The sequence below is a fragment of the Spermophilus citellus genome (assembly GCF_964194105.1).
Source record: "Spermophilus citellus genome assembly, chromosome: 6".
Classification (NCBI taxonomy): domain Eukaryota; kingdom Metazoa; phylum Chordata; class Mammalia; order Rodentia; family Sciuridae; genus Spermophilus; species Spermophilus citellus.
This window is the reverse complement of record NC_138187.1, coordinates 76371713-76397736: the sequence shown is the minus strand read 5'-3', so window position 1 is coordinate 76397736 and position 26024 is coordinate 76371713. Positions and strand designations below refer to the sequence as shown.

The window sequence follows — 26024 nt, the reverse complement described above, 5'->3', positions numbered from 1 at the left end:
ATTAGGCAATGAGATAGGTTCAGACTCATGGTATTATAAATATTAAATAAGTAGTGCCTGAAATGAGTGAGTACACAATAATGTGAACCATTCCTATAAGATAATAGTAGCAGTGTTGACAGTAAGAAGTAGTCAAATAGGAAAATATTTTTAAAATAGAGCCCAGAAAAATTTCTAGTAGATTCGGGTAGATAAACAGAGAGGTATTTTTAGTTTTTTTTTTTTTTTACATGAGACCCTCCTTTAATTATCTAACTATTCACTGATAAAGGGGTTAGAGAGATGTCTGAAGCAGAATTAAGATCTACGTTAGCATTTTTTAAAATGAGAAATTATAATATATACACTCTCTCTATATATAATTATATTTATATTTTAATATATGGGGTCCATTAAGATATATATAAATCAAATATATATTAAAATATACACATATATAATGTTTATGTAACATTATATACACACACACAATGTTTACAGGATATTGACATACATTATTTTATATTGCCTTGAAACTCACAGTTGTCTGAGAGGGTCAAAGGCCAGGTTCTTGTTGTATAAATTAAGAAATTAAAATTGAGAGATGTCTAAGTGGCTTCTAAGTCTATAAGTCAGCCAAGGTACATCATCACAGCAAATCACCCATTGGTTAATATTGACCATACTGCTTTATTCAAAGGTCCTCATTGGAGAAATGGAATCCTGAATCATCCTTGAAGTTTACTGATAATTAGCCATATGGACGATATATTTAAAAAGATAGGAGGAATAGCCCCAAATGACTTCGATTGAGAAATGGATTAAAGACTGGAGGAATTGATGCAATTGTGATAACCAAAAGCAAATGTCAATTATTTCCCCCTAAAGTTTTTGAAAAATGTGAGAAAAAACAGAAATAAATAAAAGAGGAAATGAAGAATCAGTGTAAAAAAGTCTCCTATTTATTTTTATATTGTCTGCTATATAATTAAAAGGCCAAATAATTTTGATGACTACATGAGAATGTCAGATAATTCTAGCAATGTGAGTCTACTTTTGCTAAGACAAGGTTAATTGCAGGAAGCAAATTGTTGTAGTGTAATACACAGGATGTAAAGTCACCACATTAAATTCAATTTACAGGCCTTCGGTGACTCAAAGGTCTTAATCAGATCCTTGAACTTTTCTGTATAAAATTTTCCCTTTACTAAAAAAATTCTTAATATATTTGTTTCCTCACTTTCAAACCTGTTTTAAAATATAAATAAATTATTATAAGATATTTTGTTAAAGGATGGATCATTACTTAATTCACTGTATTAAAACAAATTTAGGTGACCATATGCTTGGGTAAAAATTGAAAACATTAAAAGTTATCACTTTTGCTATCATATTTAAAACTATTCAATGTCAACTGATACATCAGATGTTATATATGTACATATATATATATATATATATATACACACACACACATACACACATATATATATATGAAATCTCTCAGTCTAATTAAAAATAAGTATTTATATCATATCTTTTTCTTTGTAGTATTTGGGATTAAACATCTGCCCTTGTACTTGCTAGTCAACAACTTACCATTTATATACATCCTTTAACCTTTCTTTTTAATATATGTATATAATTTTGTTTTCAGATCAAATATTTACTAAATTTCCTATGCCGGCCTAAATTTGCAATCCTTCTGCCTCAGTGTCCCAAATAGGAGTAGCTGGGATTTCAGCATGAGTCACCACTCCTAGTTATACAAATATTAGTTAATTTGTGCAAATAAAGCTACATTGCTAGTGTAGAGGAGAACTGGGAATTACATACAAATGTATCTAAAAATGAAGTTTGTGGGTTTTTAAAATTTATTTGTTAGCTGTTGATGGACCTTTATTTTATTCATTTTTTTATATGTGATGCTGAGAATAGAACCCAGTGCCTCACACATGCTAGGCATGTGCTCTACTACTGAGCTTCAACTCCAGCCCTTGTGTTCTTTTTCATAAAAGAAGCAGAAGAGCATATTGTTGTCCTGATAGAGTGCATGAATTACATCTATGTATTAAGTTATACTAAAGTTTGACTAATAATATAATTCTCCATAAATAGAACTGAATGATGAAGATAGTGCTAAGAAGGATCAGTGATCCCAGGACAAGAAGGAACCACTGGTGATGGCTCCACAGATGAGTTAGTTACCAAATTGCCTTAAAAAATAAACAAGAGTAGGGGGATCTAAGATGGTGGGCCAGAGGGAGGCAACATTCTGTATCCTCGGTGACTGCAGACTCAAGTAATGAGAATACTGCTTCTCTGCAAGCCATATTCCTGCTCCTGTGCAGGAATCATGGCCACCATGCCTGTCCAGGGTTCTTGGCCTCAGCATCAGAGTAGGTCTCCCAACCAGTTCCCCACACAGGACTACTGGATATGCAAGTGGGACCATTGGCATCAGGACCTGCATAGAACTTTCAGCCACACATTCAAACAGAAATCACTAATGCTACTCCCACGCAGGACACCCAGTAGCTTCTCACACACAGGAACTCCAGCTGCCACTCCCATGTGAACCCCCTTCTACCAAGGTGGGGCCCCCTGGTTGCCACCATCTTGGGACACTGCAGCAGCGAAAATAGTCCCCTGCGTGCAGTGGCCTGCCTGCATCCGAGAACCTCACACAGGCTCTGAAGTCAGCCGACATCCCCACACTGCAAGCCACAGAGCTCATTTCTGAACAAATCATCCAACACCATTGCCTGGCTCCTCCCATCCAATCTGACACCCAATTGCTGAAAACAGGTACCTTCATCTTGGGGTAACTTCATCACCATCTTCAGTGGGGCAACTCCTAATTTGGAACTCCGGCTGGCCAGGTACCCAGTTTCTAATGCCCCCATCTCCCCAGCAGCTGCTAAACTGGCACAGTGACACCATGGTTACCTTCGCCATCCTGAGGGTGGAGATATCAGCTAACAACAGACAATCCCATTATTGGATGAGACGGAAGCAGGAAAGATACTGATATCCAACCCAAACAATCCCTGTTTCTTCCTTCAAGATTTCTTTTTCCTCTCCCTCTCAACTCTCTTGCCTTCACATTCCCCAAATATGTGAAACCAAATACTTTTCATGAATTAGGATTTTGAGGACTGGGACATCTGAATAGTATATTACAATTGTGTTGATTATTCCTTTTGTTTATTTTCCTTTTTTCCCAACCAATTTCTGCGATTTAAGTGTTTTTACAAATTTTTTATATATGTATGTTTTATGCACTCTACTGTCTTCCCACTTACTTGTCTATCCAATATAATACATAATAACTAAGATATAATAACTCAATGTCCTCACCTCCTACTTTCTCAGCATATCATCCTACTCCTCAGCCCTGGTTCTTTGTCCACCATCAGAAACTGTCAATCATTTTATGAACTTACTGAGTATATTGTAGATAATACTTGAATTCACCATTTTTGTATATTGTGACCAAACTGTAAACATCTTAATAGCTAACATTAATTTTTAGGGTTTATATTGTTTATATCGGGATCTGATAACATCGTCCTTCACCTCAAAGGAGGTATTGGAACCCTACAGGGGAACTGTGAGCCTATAAGGTAAAATCAGTAATGCCTTGGATCCACAGTGCTAGAAGGGGAGACACAAAGCAACATCCATCTCTAAAACAGACCATATACTATGCCACAAAGCAACTATTAGCAAATATAAAAAAGTAGAGATACTACCCTCCATTCATAATGGAATGAAATTAGAAATCAATGATAAAATAAGAAATAAAATCCACTCCAACACCTGGAGACTAAATTATATGCTACTGATAAACAATGGGTTGCAGAAGACATCAAGGAGGAGATTAAAAAAATTTTAGAGGTGAATGAGAACACAAATACAACATATCAAAATCTCTGGGACATTATGAAAGCAGTTCTAAGAGGAAAGTTCATTGCATGAAGTTCATTCTTAAAAGAAGAAAAAGTCAACAAATAAATGACTTATCACTACATCTTAAAGCCCTAGAAACAGAAGAACAAATCAACACCAAAAGCAGAAAATAGGAAATAATTAAAATCAGAGCTGAAATCAATGAAATTGAAACAAAAGAAACAATTGAAAAAACTGACAAAACAAAAAGTTGATCCTTTGAAAAATTTACAAACCTTAGTCATGCTAATGAAGAGGAGGAGAGAGAAAATTCAGATGTTTAACATACGTGATGATAAAGGAAATATCACAACAGACATTACAGAAATACAGGAGATAATTAGAAATTATTTTGAAAACTTGTACTCCAAAAACATAGAATATATCGAAGGCATTCACAAATTTCTAGAGTCATATGACTTGCCCAAACTGAATCAGGATGATATATACAATTTAAATAGATCAATTTCAAGGCACAAAATAGAAGATGCCATCACAAGCCTACCAACCAAGAAAAGCCCAGAATCGGATGGATACACAGCTGAGTTCTACAAGACCTTTAATGAAGAACTAATACAGATACTTTTCAATTTATTTCAGGAAATAGAAATAGAGGGAACACTTCCAAACTCATTGTATGAGGCCATTATCACCCTGATTCCCAAACCAGGCAAAGACACATCAGAAAAAGAAAACTTTAGACCAATATCTTTAAGGAACATTGATGCAAAAATTCTCAATAAAATTTTGGCAAATCGAATACAAAAACATATAAAAAATATAGTATGCCATGATCAAGTAGGGTTCATCCCAGGGTTCAAAATTGGTTCAACATACAGAAATCAATAGATGTAATTCAGCAAAGATAAAAATCATATGATCATCTCAATAGATGTAGAAAAAAGCATTCAACAAAATACAGCACCCCTTCATGTTCAAAATACTAGACAAACTAGGGATAATAGGAATATATCTCAACATTGTAAAAGCTATCTATGCTGAGTCCCAGGCCAACATCATTCTAAATGGAGAAAAATTGAAAGTATTCCCTTTAAAAACTGGAATATGACAGGGATGCATTCTTTCACCACTTCTACTTACAACAGTTCTTGAAACACTAGCCAGAGGAATTAGACTGACGAAAGAAATTAAAAGGATAAAGATAGGAAAAGAAGAACTCAAATTAGCACTATTTGCCAACAATATGATTCTATACCTAGAAGACCAAAAAATTCCACCAGAAAACTTTTAGAACTAGTAAATGAATTCAGCAAAGTAGCAGGATATAAAATCCATGCCCTGTATATCTGTGACAAATCCTCTGAAAGGGAAATGAGAAAAACCACCCCATTTAAAATAGCCTAAAAAAACCCGTGAGAATCAACCTACCAAGAGGTGAAAGACCTCTACAACAAAAAATATAGAACACTAAATAAAAAATTAAAGGAAGACTTAGAAGATGGAAAAATCTACCTTGTTCTAGGATAGGCAGAATTAATATTGTCAAAATGACCATATTACCAAAAGCATTATACAGATTCAATGCAATTCTAATTAAAATCCCAATTATATTCCTCATAGAAATACAAAAAGCATCCATGAAATTTATCTTGAAAAATAAGAGACCCAGAATAGCCAAAGCAATCATTAGCAAGAAGAGTGAAGCAGCTGGCATCAATACAACAGAACTTAAACTATACTATAAAGCAATGATATCAAAAACAGCATGGTATTGGCACCAACATAGTTGGTAGACCAATGCACAAAATAGAGGACACAGAGATTAATCCACATAATTACAGTTATCTTATATTAGACAAAGGTGCCAAAAACATACTTTGAAGAAAAGATAGCCTCTTCAACAAATGGTGCTGGGAAAATTGGAAATCCATATGCATCAAAATGAAATTAAACCCCTATCTCCACCGTGTACAAAACTCAACTCAATGTGGACCAAAAGCCTAGGAATTAAATCAGAGACCCTGCATCAAATAGAAGAAAAGTAGGCCCAAATCTCCATCATAACTAATTAGGCCCCTATTTTCTTAATAAGACTCATGTAGCACAAGAATTAAAATTAATAATTAATAGATGGAATGAATTCAAACTAAAAAGCTTCTTCTTAGCAAAAGAAACTATCAGTGAGGTGAAGAGAGAGCTTATATAGCTTGGGAGCAAATTTTTACCACTTGTACATCAAATTCACCCTCCAAATTCATGTACAGAACTAGTGGAGCTATACTTCCACAGGATACTCAGCTGTCTAACACAGATCCCAATTCAACATTTGTAAAGAGATTTAGTTTAAAAACGAAGCATATCAAATGTTTAAGAAGTCAATCCCAACCTATCTTTCTGGCAGTATTATTTTAAGTCTTCACTAGATTATCTGCTTTCCATTCATACCAGATATCTCTCCATTCCTCTAAATACACATGGGGCTTTCTATACCTGAGCCCTTGATCATGTTCTTCCTAGTTTTAAATATATATATATATATATATATATATTGCCTTCTCTATTAAAAGCCTACCATTTCATCAGTTCCAACTAATTCAACTTTACCAGTTTTATCCATCCTTTGGGGAAAAAGGAATAAAGAAACTGTTTTTGAAGAATGGATAAGGAATCACCAAAGATGTCCCCACCCTAGTCTCTAGAACCTGTGCATATGACACTGATAGCAAGAAAGAAGGGATTTGGCAGATGTAATTAAATTTGAAGATACTGGGGTGGGATAGCTTCCTGAATTATCTAGGTGGGCCTCCTCTGTCATCTAAGTCTTTAAAAGTAAAAGGTGTGGCAGACAAATTATCAGAGCAGGACAAAAACTGAAAAAGAGGCAGAAAAGGTTCAAATTATGAGAGAGACTTTACCCACTGTTGCTGAGTTTGAATGTGGTGCAAGGGTCCAGTAGACAAGATGTGAGGGTTATGTCTTCAGGTTATATCCACCATGGAACTGGAGATATCAGTCCTACAGTCACAAATAACTTAACTCTGCCAACAACCTCAATGAACAAAGAAATTGATTCTTTCCTAGAAATACTAGAAAAGATCACATTCTGATGAACACCTTGATTTTGATCCAATAAGCCCAATGTCATATATGTGATATACAAAAAACTGTGCAATAGTAAGTTTGCTTTCCTTTAAGCTATTAAATTAGCAACCATTTTCTATTAGTGGAGCATTTTTGCTAAAAAACACATCTAAAGTGCCTACCAGTGACCTGGTATACTATGCTAAGAAGACTGTCAATAAATGATATGATATTGTCATTATCATCATCATCATCATTATTATTAGTGACTTGGTATACTATGTTAAGTAAACTGTATATCAATTATCATCAGAATGACAATAATAACTATTATTATTATTTTGTTTTGGATTTAGGATTATCACAATAGTAGAACAACATTATAACTTCTTTTATCATATATATCAGACCAATAAACATATATTGAGCTGAACCCAATTGGAATACCAATCTAGGAAGCATGAACTTTATACTTTAGGCATAGAGAAATTATTCAGTAATTCTCAGTGGAGACAGTTTGTGATCATAACATTGTTCTAGGAAGTTTAATCTTTTATGACTACAAAATCAATTTAAATTGGGAGTGCCCCAAAGCCACAAGATTAGTTAAATCTCAATCAGTTGGCGGTTTTCATTTTGTACATGATACTAGAAAACTGACATAGAGAGAGGAAGAGATTTACTCAAGTCTCTATTTTTAATTCTGAGAAGAAAAAGCCCTAAAATTCATGTTAAAAATTCAAATCTAAAAGTTTCTTTCTACTATAAAGCATTGCTAGTTTTGGTTCTGAATCCATTGGTGAACTTAATACAGAACTCTAAAAAGGAATATAACCTGCAAACCATTACCCATTTTGCAAACTATAATGGGATGGTAACTAGAGATAGCATCCCCTGGTCCTACTTAATTTCCAAGGAAGTACCATTTCAGAAGGTTGAAGCTGCTCACACAATCATGTGAAGCTACTCCTATGAGTCTGATTACTGTATTTTCTGGTTACATTAAGAGTCACTAATATTAAGAATCATAAAGAACACAGTATAAGAATAATAACTAGAGACAATAGATATAAACAGAGATCATACAGTCTAATGAAGTTCTTTGAATCAAGAAGACAAATTTCTCAGGAACCAAAATTCAGGTCTACCCTCAAAATATTTAACTGGGCAAAAAATCCAGGGGAATCTGTACCATGACATAAATAGAATCTACTTCTCATCATCTTTGCCCAAAGCTTAGTAATTGAGAAGTTTAAATATTCCAGTAACAATAAAGTGAATGATTATGTGGGTTTATCACTGTTTTTAGAATAATCGGGTTACAAATAAATTAGATTACATCTTTCAAATGCATTGAGGCAAAATATAAAAATCTTTCAAAATAAATCAAGATTCAATTTATATTCAGCTACAACAAATGATAAAATTCTTTAAAAATATATCTCTTGAACTGGAAAGCTATGTTCTTAGGTATTGACCTGCAAATATGTAGAATAAAAAACCTGATCCCTGCCTTCTTTGAGCTTAAACCTCTTGATTTAAAATAAAACATTGAGGGGAAGGGAATGTAGCTCAGCAACAGAGCACTTGCCTAGCACAGAGCCCTGGATTTTATCTCTGGCACCACAAAAGAAAAAATAATAAATCATTCAAACCTTAAACAGAAAAGAAGTAATAAAGACTCTCTGAGGGATCAACTTGACCAAGAAGAGTAATAGTCCTCCAGAGGGGTTCTTGGGTTTGGATGTGTGCTGCCACCCAGTGGACACTAACAGCTTCTAGTTTGACCAAGCCATCAATATGAACCAAGCCCAAGCACCCTGGAGAAATTCTGGAAAACAGGGTCCCAAAGTAAGACTTCTTGTCTAATTGGTCAGAGGGAGGGTAAAGTGTTTATAAAAATGTGGTCGTGACTTTTTGCATAAAGAGGAGACATCTGCAGGACCAGACACGTTGCATCAAAGTGGCAACAGCCCAAGAAGTGAATATCCGGGCACAGTGTTACCTGGAAGGTGCTTGGCCTCAAGTTCTCAGTAGCAATCCAGTAACTATTTCTCAAAGGAAATGTATTGAGTAGACCTCTTGGGGAGGAGTGAGTGAAGGGCCTGGAATCCTCCAAGCAGAAACTACCTCTCTTTACCAAAGGTACCAATGAGAATAGCTATCAGTAATAGATACCTCAAGCTCTGAGGGACTCTTAGGAATTTTAAGCTCCAAGAGTAATGCTGCTAAAAGAGCTTTTTGCATTGCTGCTTGTGCTGTGTTCTGCATAGGACATCAGCTAAATTTAGCAGATTTTCTAGTGAATTATATAAAATCCCCCGATGAGGCAAATATTTTATCTAATACCCCAAAAGTCTGATTAGATGATAAATTATTTTTTTATAATAGTTGGGACTATAGGCTATTTTTTTAACTTTTTGTCTCATGTATCAATATTTGAATTTATTTTCTATTACTCCTAAGAATTTGACATGGATGTCCAGGATTGTGGAGGCTCTGAGATTTTACCCTACTTTTAAGTTAATAAGCTAGTTTGTCACAGTTTCATGAATGCTAGTAGAAAACACAAGATTTCTGGGTCAGAGGTGAAAGACAGTTATAATTCCTAATAATAATTCTAACCAGTGTATGCCCCCACTGCACGCCTGATTCCTGAATTCCAATTTTCACAGGGTGACATGATGGGAATAGAAACTAGACTGCATTACAGGGAAGGAACCCTAATTTTAAGAAACCAGAATATTTTAGAATGAGATGGTTGCCTTCTTCTGCAGAGAGAGAAGTAATCTATATCTTCCAAAGCTTTTAGTGAACCCTGCATTTACATGGGAGGGAGATAGATCTATATCATTCAAACCTGTTTTTTATACAAAAATCCATGAGAAATAGTCCAAAAAGGAGAGAAGTCAGTGTCTCGTAAAATGGGTAGAAATGTAAAAGACACAAGGAGAATTTTCTCCCCACATTGTGTGACTGATCCCTCCCTATATCTTATTAAGATTAGTAAGTCAGGGCTGGGGTTGTGGCTCAGTGGTAGAGCACTTGCCTAGCATGTGTGAGGCACTTGGTTCGATTCTCAGCACCATATATAAATAAACAAATAAAATAAAAGTCCATCAACAACTAAAAAAATATTTTTAAAAAAGATTAATAAATCATTTCTGGGGTCTGATGTTATCACTCCTCTAAAACTATTGCCATTTTCTCTTTGTTGGAAGCCTGTCAGCATATTATCACTTAGATGAAACAATTAGCTCTTAAGGGTGAGGATATTTTTTTCTTTGTCTCAGTTCATCTGTTGGTGGTAATCAAGAATACTCAAATACTCCTAGGCAGCACAGCAAATGTGTTTATTTTTAAAGACACAACAAGATGGCAAACTGATCTTGGTCTAGTACCAAAGAAAAAGACATTAGTCATGACTCTGATGGCAAGTTGTACATTTGATTCACTTATAGTCACAATGTCTTCAAAACTTGAACCGCAGGAGCCAGGGTTAAACTCCATCGGTGACACTGAGTTCAATGTCATTCAATTTACTTCCTTAACTGGCCACACAGTGTTGACATATTGAAGCACTGCATTTCTCAACAAATAGATTTACTGTGTTGAAGCCCTTTTCCTCTACCCCTACCCCTGGAACGCTATGTTATTTTTATGATAAGCATAGAAAACCTGATTGTAGCAATAGGTCCACTATTTAATCTCTATTAGATGCTCCTTACAATTAGGAAAGTTCCATCTAGACTTGATAAGCATTCACAGTATGAGGAATTATAACTTCCATACCAATTATATCTCAGTGATGTCTACCATGGTGAAAAACTGGGGACTAAATGGTCTTACACACATGGTTCAAGTTACTTCCTTACCTTGCTGTATTCATTTCCAAATCTAGTCATTGAATTAATGGTTTTCACCTCTTAACATAGCCTGATATTCAACAAACAAACATTTTTATCTACTGCTCCCCATTACCTCTTTGCTGCTCCCTCTTACTGCTTCATTTTACCTTCATTTGTACATAAGGTCTTTTGTCCCATGGGAGTTGGAGAGACCTCAGACTCACTCTTGGTCTCCCGTTTCCTGATGCTGGGATCCAGGCTCAGAGAGCAGAAGAACTGCAGAATTGTTCTGAGAGTCTGTACTTGACTGCTGGGTTCAGTTGAGGAGTAATGATCTTGGTGGAAGAATTTGGTTCTATAGAGACACTTTCTCTTTCAACCATATGGAAAACTGTGTTTGAATCAGATTGTATACTTCACTTGATTCAGGGGAGGGTCTATCTTTATGCTGATCATCTTTTGACTCCAAATCATCAAAGGCCCCAACACAGCATCTCTGAGCACTAACAGCAAAGTTAGATGTGTCCTCCATATTGGAGGATGGCATGAGTAGAGCAGATCTTAAAAGTTATTATTCATTTTCTACATGAGGGACACATCCTCAGGGCCATTGCTCTGTCAAATTATATGAAGGTATAAAGCAACTTTGACCAGCATCCTCCATGGAATTCATAGAGTTCCATCGAACCAGGATAAGTGTCTCCTGGTAGTTATATGGTCACAGATATGGAAATTCAAAGTAGCAAACTTTTGTTGTGAGGTAGATTCCAGTTTCAACTTAATCAGTGGCTCGAAGCAGAAAGTCACATATGAGGTAGCCTCGGTGTTGAAACCTATCCTCTAAGAACATAACCTTTCTCTTTCTTCTCACAGAGGCACTAGCCAAGATTCTTAGTCTATTATCTAAAGTAGACACTGATATCCATTTTCTTTTTCACATTATAAATCATAAGCTCAGTAGTACAGAGGCATGATGACATCTAGGGAAGGTTCTAGATGGGCTGCATTGGTAACAGCCAGGAACTAATGGTCCACTCCTTTTATAGAAATTAGCAAAGAAGCTAGGCCATCTAACCCCAGGTGTCATCAGAGTAATATGACAACCACTCTGTATGTCTATGACCTATTTAATTACCTAAATGCTAGCTTCAGAAACTGTTCAATATGGAGGAACAGTTCTATACACCCACAAAGGACATGAAGAGGAGCCAATGGTAAAAGAATTTCTCTGCCCAAAATAAGTTAATCTTGGGAATAGTGTTTGAATTATTTGTAGAAATAATGGTACAACAGAGTAAACTCCATAGATGATATGATATGGAACTATTACATTCTACTCTTCTGGATTTTATTTAATATTATATATTAGAATGACCTGGAAAACTTTGCCATGTTAACATAAACCAATATAAATGGATATCTAGAAACATCAAAAGCCATATATTTTTAGTTAACAGGTGATTTAACAGAACTGCTTTAAGGGGGTATACAAAAGTAATACAAACATAAACCTAAGAGCATATGAATTTTCTCCTTTGTACTAAGTGATGACAAATCCCTGCATATGTGAAATGTATTTATTTACCTCCTTCTTCACACGAAGGCAAATTCTAACACTTTTCTTGACACTAAAAATCATAAAGATAAGCTAAAACAAAAGGAAATCCCCTTTGTCTTTCCCCCATTTATTTCATAAGACAACAGCTTAAACAGGCAACATCCAAGGCTTAAATTCATGTTACATGAAGCAATACCAAGTAAGTTTCATGTGTGCACAGGAATCAGTATAAACCTTCACACATTATCAAAATAAGGCCCATTAAATACTGGATCATCATAAACCAACATTTCATTTTTAAAATTGTATACGAATTTTGATAATGATTATGTTGATAATAACTATTAGGTTGATAATGATTATAGCTTGCAAGTGGCTTGCACACACTAGGCCCTCAAACTGCTTAATTAAACTGTAATCTAGCTCTAAGAATATTCACAATTTTGATGAGAATTGTTTGTATAGGAATAGGTTAGCCTTGGAGAACACCAAATATGTAGAAAGTGAATAACATGAAAAAACAATGAATAGTAGTCTATTGCAAAATATCCTTAATAAAGTCTCATTGTCACCTAGGAGTCCACTTTGAGAGCTACACTTTTCATCAGATCTGCAGTTAAAGATGCCATGAGGAATCTGATGATTTATGTACCTTTGCTTTCAGCGCAATTCCCTAAATGGGTAAGGGCCATGATTCCAGTTTTACTATCCACATAAAACATGTATTTTTTAAAGAGAAGAAGTGAGCGAAGAAGAGAGGAAGGAAAAGGGAGGGAAGTTTTAAAAAACTTATTCTTAGTCTTTTATTGCTGAAATAAATAATATTAACAATCAAGAAAAATGGTAACATGATATACAATGGCCCCGTCATCAATTGCTGTCTTGTAACCCACTTATTTCTGTAGCTGCTTCAGTTAAGAATTCGGTGTTTGGAGTGTTTTATAGTTTCTCATTCTTCAAGCACAAGAGACTTACTGCTATTTTCTGTTATGCAGTCACTAAAGAGAAATATTTCTCCTCTATAAACATGCCTATCATTTAAGGGTTCTTTCAGAGAAGAGAATGAATAGCAGCATAACTACAACTAGGTATTTATCTAGAGGTCTACTGACTAGCTGTACAATAAAAGACAAAGTACTCTGTGGGAAGTTTGTAAAAAAGAGCCCTGCAGAGCTGCATGAAGTCAGAGTGGAGCAGCTCATTTAGTGGGAAGCTTCCTTTCCGATGACTTGATAGCAAAGGAGAGTGCTTCTACTCCCAACAGTGGGCTAGAGAGAGAAGGCAGGAAGCAATCTATCTTCAAAAGAAATTGGAATTAAGAGCATCCAAGTAAAACTGAAATTTATTTAAAGCTCTGATATGGATATGGGAATAACAACTATTATGGGAATTTTGATAAGGTTATATTTTTATTTCAATTTAGTATCTAACATTTTAAAGCTCCCCTTGTGATCTCTTTGATGATTAATTTTACTTAGAAGACAATTTTAGGGTATTTGGAATGTTCTAAAAGTGAAATTTTAAACTTCTAGTTAAATTCCATTGTGTAAGAGAAGACACTGTACATATGATTAGAATTCATTTAAATTTATTGAGACTAGTTATAATATCAAGTTTTTGTTGCATGTTTCATATACATTTGAAATCAAGATTTTTTTTGCTCTAATTGTACACGTGTTTTCAATTGTTACATTGTAGATTGTCACAAACTTGTCTGCTTAAAAAATATTAATTTATTTTATACTATGGCTTGTCCAAAGTCTTCAAATGTACAAACACCAAAGCAGTTTTAAAACTAAAAGAAATATGAAGACTCTGGGGAACATGACAAAATGAAGGTAATAAGGTAAATATTCAATGACTAGCTATAAAAAATAAACAAATCTATATTTGACAAGGAATTGAAATTGCCTTGAAGAAGTGCAGAGGTAAAGAGAAACAACTTAGTGAACTCGGGAAAATGACAAAATGAGAATATCAATGGAGATAGGGGCTCAGTGGTAGAGTGCTCACCTCTCAAGTGGAGGGCACTGGGTTCAATCCTCAGCACCACATAAAAATAAAATAATGCTATTGTGTCCATCTACAACTAAAAAATATTTTTTAAAAAAAGAATGTCAATGGAGAAAGAAAATATAAAAAGGAACTGAACAGAATTCAAAGCCTGAAGAATATAACTTCACTGAAAGATTAATGAGAGAATTTCATCTGTAGACTTGATCAAGTAGAAAAAAGAAACAGTACCCTTGAAAACTGATTATTTGATGTAATCCAGTTAGAGGAGCAAAAATAAAAAAGAATGAAAAGCAGAAAACATAAAAGATCTATGAGACACTAACAAGTAAATTAATAAAGGAGACCAGAGAGAAAGAGATGGAAAACTTCTTCAAAGAAATAATGATATCAAACTTCCCAAACTGGAGAATTATAAAACTGAAAGGAACTAATATGATAAAATTAAAGAAGTGTACATCAAGATGCATTATCATCAAGTTGTCAAAAGTCAAAGAGAGCCCACACTGACCTGTGCAGGACCCAGGCTCACAGTAGGCCCTCATTCACCCCACCACCAGCAGACACTCGCCAGAGCTCAGGCTCCTGCACAGGACTGCCTCTTCTGACCAACAGACCACCTTGGGAGCTCAGGCTTGGCCCAGATCTTCCCACACTGACATATGTGGGACCCAGGCCCAGGATAAGTCCAAGTTTGCCACACTTCCATCTTGGGACACTACAGACATCCCCATAGCCTTCCCCACACAGTAGCCCATACCTTTTGACAACAGACAGGGCCTAGAAGCAGCTGCATATCAGAACAGGCATCACAAAGATAGTGTAAGGCCTACCCTTTCAGCCCCATCTCTTTAAGATGTTGCATCCATCTTGGGGCACCTCCACTATTATCTCAAGTTACCTCGGCTATTGCTACTACCACTTTTAGTTACAGTGGCATTCATTGAGGGACACCAGCAGAATCTGGAAGTCCAACATCAAGGTGAGGTACAGACAATCTGCACGGGTACTACAAGAATATAGGGTAGAAACTGTATTATCTCAGATCCACACTGCAAGAAAGGAAGACACATAGACAACATGAAAAAACGAGGGATCAAAGTGCCCCAAACAAACCAGGACACTATAATAACAGGACTCATGGACAGCAAAGTTGATGAAATGTAAGAGAAGGAGTTCAGAAGTTTCATAATTAAAATGATCTGTGAATTAAAGAATGACTTAAATGAGCAAATACAGACATCACTTGATCACTCAAACAATGAGATAAGAGAGCAAATACAGGTAGTGAAATATTACTTCAAGAAAGAGATAGAGACTTGGATAAAAAATAATCAGATATCCTTGAAATGAAGGAAACAATAAACCAAATAAAAAACTCAATAGAAAGCATAACAGACTAGATCACTTGGAAGAAAGAACGTAAGATAATGAAGACAGAGTATATAATCTGGAAAATGAAGGTGACCATACAATGAAAATAATAAGAAACCATGAACAGAATATCCAAGAATTATGGTACAGCATCAAAAGACCAAATATAAGAGTTATTGGGATAGAGGAAGGCACAGAGTTTCAAACCAATGGAATGCCCAATCTCTTCAATGAGATAATATCAGATAACTTCCCAAGCATGAAGAATGAGTTAGAAAACCAATTACAATAGATCTACACCAAGGCACATTGTATGAAAATGATTAGCATAAAGAATAAGGGTAGAATCTTAAAAGCCACAAGAGAGAGGAATTATATCACATATAGTGGGAGACCAATTTGTATCTCAGCAGATTTTTCAACCCAGACCCTCAAAGCCAAGAGATCATGGAACAACATATACCAAGCCTTGAAAGAAAATGGATGCTAACCAAGAATCTTATATCCGAAAAAATAAGCTTTAAATTTGATTATGAAATAAAACCTTCCATGATAAACAAAAGTTAAAAGAATTTACAACTAGAAAGCCTGCACTACAGAACATCCTCAGCAAAATATTCCAAGAAGAGAAAATGAAAAACAATGATGAAAATCAGCAGAAGGAGGTATTAAACTAAAGGAAAAACTAAACAGAAGAGAAATCAAGTGAAATTATATACCAAAATTTAACAAAAATGCCTGGGAATACAAATCATGTCTCAATAATAACCCTGAATGTTAATGGCCTAAACTCGCCAGTCAAAAGACATAGACTAGCAGATCAGATTAAAAAAAAAAAAAAGACCCAACAATGTGCTGCCTCCAAAAGACTCATTTCTTAGGAAAAGACATACAACTGGTGAAAGGTTGGGAAAATTCATACAACTAACATGGACTGCAGAAGCAAGCAGGGATTTCCATCCTCATATCAAATAAAGTAGATCTCAAGCCAAAGTTAATCAAAAGGGATAAAAAAGGACCCTATATACTGTTCAAGGGAGCCATACACCAATAAGACTTGACAATTATAAATATATATGCCACAAACAATGGAGCATCTACATTCATCAAACAAACTCTTCTTATGTTCAAGAGTCAAACAGACCACAACACAATAATTTTGGATAACTTTAACATACCTCTTTTACCACTTGATAGATCTTCCAAACAAAAGCTGAACAAAGAAACTATAGAACTCAATAATGCAACCAATAACTTAGACTTAACTGACATATATTTCATCCTTCAAAGAACAAATATACTTTTTTTTTCTCAGCAGCACATGCATCCTTCTCTAAAATAGAGTATATATTAGGCAACAAAGCAACTCTTAGCAAATACAAAAAAAGTAGAGATACTGCCCTGCATCCTATCAGATTATAATGGAATGAAATTAGAAATCAAATATAAAATAAAAAATAAAACCTACTCCAGAACCTGCAGACTAAATAATATGCTACTAAATGAAAGGATTGTAGAACACCTCAAGGCGGAGATTAAAAAATTCTTAGAGGTAAATGAGAACATGGATACACTGTATCCAAATCTCTGGGACATTATTAAGGCAGTAATAAGAGGAAAGTTCATTGCATGGAGTTCATTCCTTAAAAGAAGAAAAGGTTAACAAATAAGTGACTTAATATTACATCTCAATGCCTTAGAAAAAGAAGATCAAATCTACACCAAAAGCAGCAGAAGACAGGAAATAATTAAAATCAGACCTGAAACCAATGAAACTGAAACAAAAGAAACAATTGGAAAAAAATTGACAAAACAAAAAGTTGGTCCTTTGAAAAAATAAAAAAAAAAATTACAAACCCTTAGTCATGCTAAGGAAGAGAAGAGAGAAAACTCAAATCACTAACATATGTGATGAAAAGGAAATATCACAACAGACATTACAGAAATACAAAAGATAATTAGAAATTATTTTGAAAACTTGTACTCCAATAAAATAGAAAATGTCAAATGCATTCACAAATTTCTAGAATCATATGATTTGCCCAAATTGAATCAGGATGATATACACAATTAAAACAGAACAATTTCAAGGGACAAAATAAAACATACCATCAGAAGCCTACCAACTAAGAAAAGCCCAGGACTGGATGAATAAACAGCCAAATTCTACAAGACTTTAAAAAAGAACTAATACCAATATTCTACAATTTATTCAGAAATAGAAAAAGAGGGAGCACTTTCAAACTCATTTTATGAGGCCAATATCACCTTGATTCCAAAACCAGGCAAAGACACATCAAAAAAAAGAAAACTTCAGACCAATATCTCTAATGAACTTAAGTGCAGAAATTCTCAATAAAATATGGCAAATTGAATACAAAAGCATATCAAAAAGGTAGTACGCCACGATCAAGTGGAGTTCATTCCAGGGATGCAAAGTTGGTTCAAAAAAGAACTAATACCAATTCTCTACAATACAGAAATCAATAAATGTAATTCATCACACCAATAGACTGAAAGATAAGAACCATACTATCATCTCAATAGATGCAGAAAAAGCATTCAACAAAATAGAGTACCCTTCATGTTCAAAATACTAGAAAAACTAGGAATAACAGGAACATATCTCAACATAATAAAAGCTATCTATGCTAAGCCCCAGGCCAACAATATTCTAAATGGAGAAAAATTGAAGGCATTCCTTCTGAAAACTGAAACAAGATAGGGATGCCCACGTTTAGCACTTTTTATTTAACATAATTTTTGAAACACTGGCCAGAGCAATTAGACAGATGAAAGAAAGGGATATGGAAAGGTAAAGAAGAACTCAAATTAATACTATTTGCTGACAATATGATTCTATACCTATAAGACCCAAAAAATTCCACCAGACAACTTCTAGAACTAGTAAATGAATTCAGCAAAGTAGCAGGATACAAAATCAACACCTATAAATAAAAGGCATGTCCGTATATCAGTGACAAATTCTCTGAAAGAGAAATGAGGAAAACTACCCCATTTACAATAGCATCAAAAAATAAAATAAAATAAAATACTTGCGAATCAATTTAACAAAAGAGGTAAAAGATCTCTGATGAAAACTACAGAATGCTAAAGAAAGAAATTAAAGAAGACCTTAGAAGATGGAAAAATCTACCTTGTTCTAGGATAGGCAGAATTATTATTGTCAAAATGACCATACTACCAAAAGCACTATACAGATTTAATGCAATTCCAATCAAAATCCCAATGACATTCCTCATAGAAATAGAAAAAGCAGTCATGAAATTAATCTGGAGAAATAAGAGACCCAGAATAGCTAAAGCAATCCTTAGCAGGAAGAGTGAAACAGGTAGCATCGATATTCCAGACATTAACTACACTACAGAGCAATAGTAACAAAAACAGCATGTTATTGGCATCAAAATAAGCTGGTAGACCAATGATACAGAATAGAGGACACAGAGTTATCTGATAGTAGACAAAGGCACCAAAACGTACATGGAAGAAAAGTTGTGCCTCTTCAACAAATGGTGCTGGGAAAATTGGAAATTCATATGCATAAACCCCATCTCTCACTATGTACAAAACTCAACTCTGAGTGGATCAAGGGCCTAGGAATTAAAGCAGAGACATTGCATCTATTAGAGGAAAATCTCCATCATGTCAGATTAGGCCCCAACTTCCTTAATAAGACTCCTATAGTGTAAGAATTAATATTGAGAAGTGGTAAATGGGATGGATTCAAAATAAAAAGCTTCTTATCAGCAAAAGAAATAGTCAGTGAAGTGAATAGAGAACCTACTAATTGGAAACAAAATTCTTACCACATGCACGTCAGATAGAGCACTGATGTCTAGACTCTATAAAGAACTCAAAAATCTTAACACCAAAAAAACAAACAACCCAGTCAATAAATGGGCCACAGAACTGAACAGACACTTCTCAGAAGAAGATATACAATCAATCAACAAATATATAAAAACAATTTTCAACATCTCTAGCAATAGAGAAATGCAAATCAAAAACTACTCTTAGATTTCATCTCACTCCAGTCATAATGACAGCTATTAAGAATACAAACAACAATAAGTGTTGGTGAGGATGGGGGAGAAAGGCACACTCATACATTCCTGGTGGGACTGCAAAATGGTGCAGCCAAAGCAGTATGGAGAATCCTTGGAAAACTGGAAATGGAACCACCATTTGACCCAGCTATCCCACTCCTAGATCTATACCCAAAGGAGTTAAAAACAATATACTACAGGGACACAGCCACATCAATGTTTATAGCAGCACAATTCACAATAGCTAAATTGTGGAATGTAGATGCCCTTCAGTAGATGAATAAATAAAGAAAATGTGATAAAGAAATGGATAAAGAAAATGGAATATTACTCAGCAATAAAAGAGAATAAATTCATGGCATTTGCATTAAATGGATGGAGCTAGAGAATATAATGCTAAGTTAAATTAGCCAATCCCACCCACGACATATGGAATTAGTTCTCTGATTTAAGGATGCTGATTCATAATATGTTGCAGATGGCATGGGGGTGGGAGGATTAAATGAATTCTAGATAGGTCAAAGAGGAAAAGGGAAGGGAGGTAAAGGGAGGGAGCATAGGGGCAGGAAATATGGAGGAATGTGATGGCCATCTTTACCTTAAGTACATGTATAAAAACAAGAAGGAAATGACTCTACTTTGTGTATAACCAGAGATATGAAAAATTCTTCTCTGTATGAGTAACATGAATTGCAATGCATTCTGTTGTCACCTATAACAAACTAAAGTTTAAAAAAATTAAAAATAAAAAAAAGAAAAAGTCAAAGAGATTTTTGAAAGCAGCAAAAGCAAAGATCAGTGAGCAAGAGAATCTCCATAAGATTATCAACAGATATCTTTGAAGAAACCTTAGATTCCTTGTAAAGAGAGAGTGGGATCATGTATTCAAAGTAATAAGAAAAAAAAAAGTCAACCAAGAATACTATATCCACCAAAACTTCCCTTAAAAACTAAGGAGAGGTAATGACTTTCCCAGAGGAAAACAAAACAAAACAAAACAAAATAAGGAGCCAACTGGAGTTTACCACTGCTTGATCTGCATTACAACAACAACAACAAATGTTAAAAGGAGTTCTAAAACTTAAAAGGATATTAAATAGAAATAAAAAAGCATGTGAAAGTATAAAACTTAGTTGCTAAGGTAAATGTAGAATACAGTAATACTACTGTATTATAGTTCATAAATTGTGGTTCATACATACATTTTAATTCTCCCAAACCAAAAGATATAAACTGGCTAAGTGAGTGAAAACGTGCATCTAACCATATGCTTTCCATGAGACACTCTAGATTCAAAAATAAACTTAAATCTAAACCATGTTGGTGGGAATATATAATGTGGAGGTTCCTCAAAAAATGAGTATTAAAGTTAAAATAAAATAATGTGGGGGGCTGGAGCTGTAGCACGTGTGAGGCACTGGATTCAATCCACAGCACCACATAAAAATAAACAAATAAAATAAAAAACTACAGCTAAAAAAATCTATAATCATATAAAAAGACAATAGTATTAATAACTATAAAATTTGTCAGTGGATTAAAAGTTTGAAATGCCACATATTCATTATTGTTCATCTTAAAGTATTTAAAAAATTATAGTATTTCACTATAATTTTTTGACCTCTATTATATATTAGAAGTATATTGCTTAACTCCCAGAATTTGGAAACTTTTTAGTTACTTTTTATATAATACTTTTAATTTAAGTAATTACAGATTTTCTATGATTTCAATGATTTGATATTTGTGGGGCTTGCAGTAAAGCCCATTATATGATTACTTTTAATAAATGTCCCATAAATACTTAAACTATATTCAGATGTGTCACATAAGCACTAAATATGTGTCAATTAGATTAGGTTTGTCAGTTATATGCTAATTTTTGTCTTCTCTATTAGATGCGAGAGAAAAGTATTAAAAAAATTCTACTATCATTGTCTATTTTCCTTTTTCTAACTCAATTATTCATATATTTTTATCAGAGCATTATAGTGATAACATAGTAGTAGGGTTCATTTTGACAAAATTGTGTATGCATGGATTTTGAATTTAATCTCCATTCACTCCACTTTCTCTCTCCTCCTCCCTCTACTCTACTAATCTTCCTTTTGCTCATTTATTTATTTTTTGATAACTTCTACCTATTTATAAATTCCCTGTGGTACACTTACATATGCATATGTGATTTTGTTATAATCCTCCCATATATGTGTATGAACATACCTAAAAGAATCCCACCAGTTTGTATACCCACAAGAATGAAGTTCCTAATTAGAATAAGATATATTTCATGCTTGTATCATTTTATCAAAATGGATTCTATTGTTATGTATAACTAAAAAGAACCAATAAAAATTAATTGTGTATTTCCTCCCTTTGTATCCACCTTACCTCACTCTTGGTTTCATCTATTTTAAAGTTAGTGTACAATTAATTTGAAAATTGTTTAGTCATCCCAAGAAATAGATCCTTTTATCACAATTTTTCACTAGTTAAGTTTCCTGTCTCATTAAATATTACTTTGATATTAATATAAATGCAGTGATTATTTGCTTGTTTTTTCATATATTCATGGTAAATTTATTTTCTATTATTTGCTCTCAAATTATCTGTCTCTTTAGTAAGATGTATAAATTTTGTTTTATTTTCTTCTTTTCCTCTAAATTTAGTCTAACTTTGACTTTCAATAGTTCCAGTTACTCCATGAATATCTAATGTAGTTTCTGATGCTTTTGGGTTTATATCAACTGAAATTTTTCCTGTTTAATATATTCTCTTTCTTTTATTATCTTCTTTCTTATTATTTACCTCTATTTACTTATTAATCGTGAATTCTTTTGATATCATTTAAAATATAACTCCCCCACCTATTAAAATTATATAATTTTAGCAAATAATCATATTTTAATCTACTTATTTTCTTTATGCTTTTATTTTAAATGCACTTAAAATACCCTGCCTCTTACTCACATGTTCATAGACACAAAAATAGTAAGAAAGCATTGTTTCATGTGCCATTATTCACGTTAGTTCCCAAATTGATATTTTATTGCCTTTTATTCTCTTTTATATTTCTGTGCTTCTGCCTCCTGCCTGAAGAAGTTTGCTTAACAATTTTTTGGTTCAGGTATTCTGGTATCAAATTTCCCCAGCTGTTTGACTGGAAATGTGTGTATTTTTCTTTTGATTTTAAAAAACATTTTTTAGATTTATAAATTAGGTTATTGAAATATAGAATCATGTCTTCAGCAAACAGACAATTTAACTTCTTTATGTACTTGCACAAATTTAATTTCCTTCTCTCCTTTGAACGCCCTCACTAGAGTTTCAAGAACTATGTTGAATACAAGTGGTGAGAGTGGACATCCTTGTCTTTTTCCTGATTTTAGAGGAGATGCTTTCAATTGTTCCCTATGATTTTTGGCTTTGGATTTGTTGTATACAGCCTTTATGATGTTGAAGTAAATTCCTTCTATCCTTAATTTCTTTAGTGTTTTTTACATGAATAGGTGCTGGATTTTTACCAAAAGCCTTTTCTGCATCTATCAAGAATATCATGTGATGGTTCCTTAATTTTACTTTTATGATGAATTATAGTTATAGATTTGTATATTTAACAAAGCAAAGATGTCATCCCATCAATAATGCTTCTCCTTGTGCATGCTATATTTATTATGTAATTTATTTTTGTGTATTATTTTCTCTTTGCTCTCCATGAATATTTTTAAAATATATATTTAGTGCATTGAATCCTCCTTGTATCTATACTCTTGATTAGTACATTTTAAATTTATAACTTCTACATATTCTTTTGTAGATCTTTGCTGTCTAGTGTATCTCTTCATCTGGCCATCTCAATTCTTGAACATAATCAGTTATTTTAAATATGTGTCTGATGATTCCAAAAACCAGACTCTCTTCAGGTCTTTATAGTATCGATTTTTTTTCTTCTTCTTCTTCATTGGTTTGCCTGGTAAATCTTTATGAAATGCTAGACCTTATGACTGGCAAATTGTAGAGAGTCTGGATTCTGTCATCTTCTATCATGGAAGAGTTGCCCTGTCTTATAGTTAATAAATAAAGTCTCCAATCCAGGAACAGTATAGTATCATGTCAATTTTTATTTTTCCAGCCATAATGTGCTCAAATGTGCACTCAGGTAGTTTATCTGAATCTTAGCAGGAGTCTACTTGCAGCTTTTGTCTATTGCCTGTTCTAAAAATTGAGAAACACCACGAGAATAAAAGTAGTTTCACATACTTAGAGTTAGCGATTTGTGATTCCCTGCTCTTTGAGACCTTGTCTCTTCAAGTTCTAGTTGATGAATGAGGGATTACTGTATTTAAATCCCACAGTATGAGCCCTAGGGATTGCTAGACTTCTTAATGTGGAGGTCTCCTGAGATTATTTATTTATTCCTGCCTCACTCTGGTTTATTGATTAAATGTTCTCTGGAATTTTGCTGAAAACCTCAATCAGAACTTTTTACATTATTTCTTGCAGAAATTCTATGTTGTAACATAATATTTAGTTTATGTTCTTCAAGAAGGTGACTCAAGAAAGGACTTGGCATTTCAGTAGTTTATTGGGAGAACTCGATAGGAAAAGTAAACTCCAGTAAGGGAATAAGGTTATTTCCACTGGAAAAAATTGAAGTGAGAAAAGAGCATTGATTTCAGAGGTATTTGTTCTTCTCTACCACATGGGACTGAGAGAGAAAGGTATTTACACATTAGTTATTTATTCCAGCTGCTAGGGGACAGACACTAGTTTCCTGGCACTTGCTAACTGACAAAGACAGCCTCCATAGGTTAAGGAAGCTCACAGGCAAAGCCCTCAGATTCTGGCATTGGAAGTTAGGTTTTTGGGTCTTTTAGTGGTAATGACAAGAGAAGGCAGGGGACAGGGCATACTGGCTGCATCTGTTCTTTGGATTTCTCAGGGTTACATAATTCTTTTGAGTGGAGACACTTTGCACACACTCTTCAATTTTTATCTCTTTTAAGAAGAAATTCTAGATTACTGGTTAATAGAAAATGCTACCTACACAGATAACGTCTTCAGTGTGTACTCTTTGATAATTTAATTAATCTGGATTAATTCCTTTAAGACATAGGCTCATATAAAATAGTCAAGACTTTCTTGGCCATATTTTGATTCCCGTTGAGGAAAGCATAAGGATGTTTAATATGGGGTGTGGTGATAGACACTTGCAGAACTGTATGGGTCTCTGTTTGAATTTTTAATGACTAATCCAGGGTCCTTTGGTGGTGACAGAAGCTCAGCAGGGCTGAGAACAGGATTGAGCAAACTGGATTTGAAGGCAGTTATCACTTGGAGCATCATCTCTGTGCTGTGTGGGTTTTGTCTTGTTTTAATTTTTGGTTGGTTGTTTGGGTCCCCTTCTGTGTTTGAACAGCTCAGGAAAATTATATGAGGTCCTATACTTGGTCTTGCCAGCTGCCTGTGCCAACGAGATGAGCTGGGTTCAAAGGAGCAGGCTACAATATTAAACAAAGAAAATGGGGAATAAAATCACACAACACATGGACATGAGTTTCTCAGATTGAGGGTGGGACTGCTTTCACACTGGACAGCGCTGGAAAAAGAGAGCATGAACCAGAGGTATCTCTTTATTGTATAGAGGGGGTTACACAAACAACTTCAATGGAATGTTCTTCACCAAATAAGGCAGGGAATAGAGTTTCAAAGGTGGAGTCTTGCTTGTGATAGTCAGCAGACTGATTGACATCTTGGCAAGTCACACCCATCTCAGGTGCTGTGTGGGAACAGGCAGAGCAAGAGGAAAGGCACACTTGCATCACACAGCCCAATCAGCTTGCAACACCAGACCTGTCCCCTCATGTACCTCCAATGCACATAGCCCACACACACAGCCCATGGATGGCTCACAACAATTTGGGCCTGACATGAATATTCAAGTTAAGTAATGTTTCCATTCACATGTGTCCTATTAATACCCTCAAAGACTCCTCTATTCCACACTTCACTCCAGAAAGTGGTGTCTGTTAGGGTTTCTTCTGGAATCTCTCCCATTTATGTCCCAGGAAGGTGTGGAGAGCACAGAATGAACTATCCTTTTCCTCAGTCTGTTCTTCTCTGAAGTACAATTAGTCAAAGTATCCAAGTCTTGCATGGAAACACTGTCCTTACTCACTTTCCAGAGCTCAA

General features: G+C 34.5%; 1 protein-coding gene across 1 annotated transcript in view; it reads right to left on the bottom strand.

The window, feature by feature from the left end:
• MALRD1 (MAM and LDL receptor class A domain containing 1) overlaps positions 1–26024 on the bottom strand; it is a gene marked incomplete at both ends in the record, with an annotated part of 684412 nt that overhangs the window by 320599 nt on the left and 337789 nt on the right. The window lies entirely within an intron of this gene.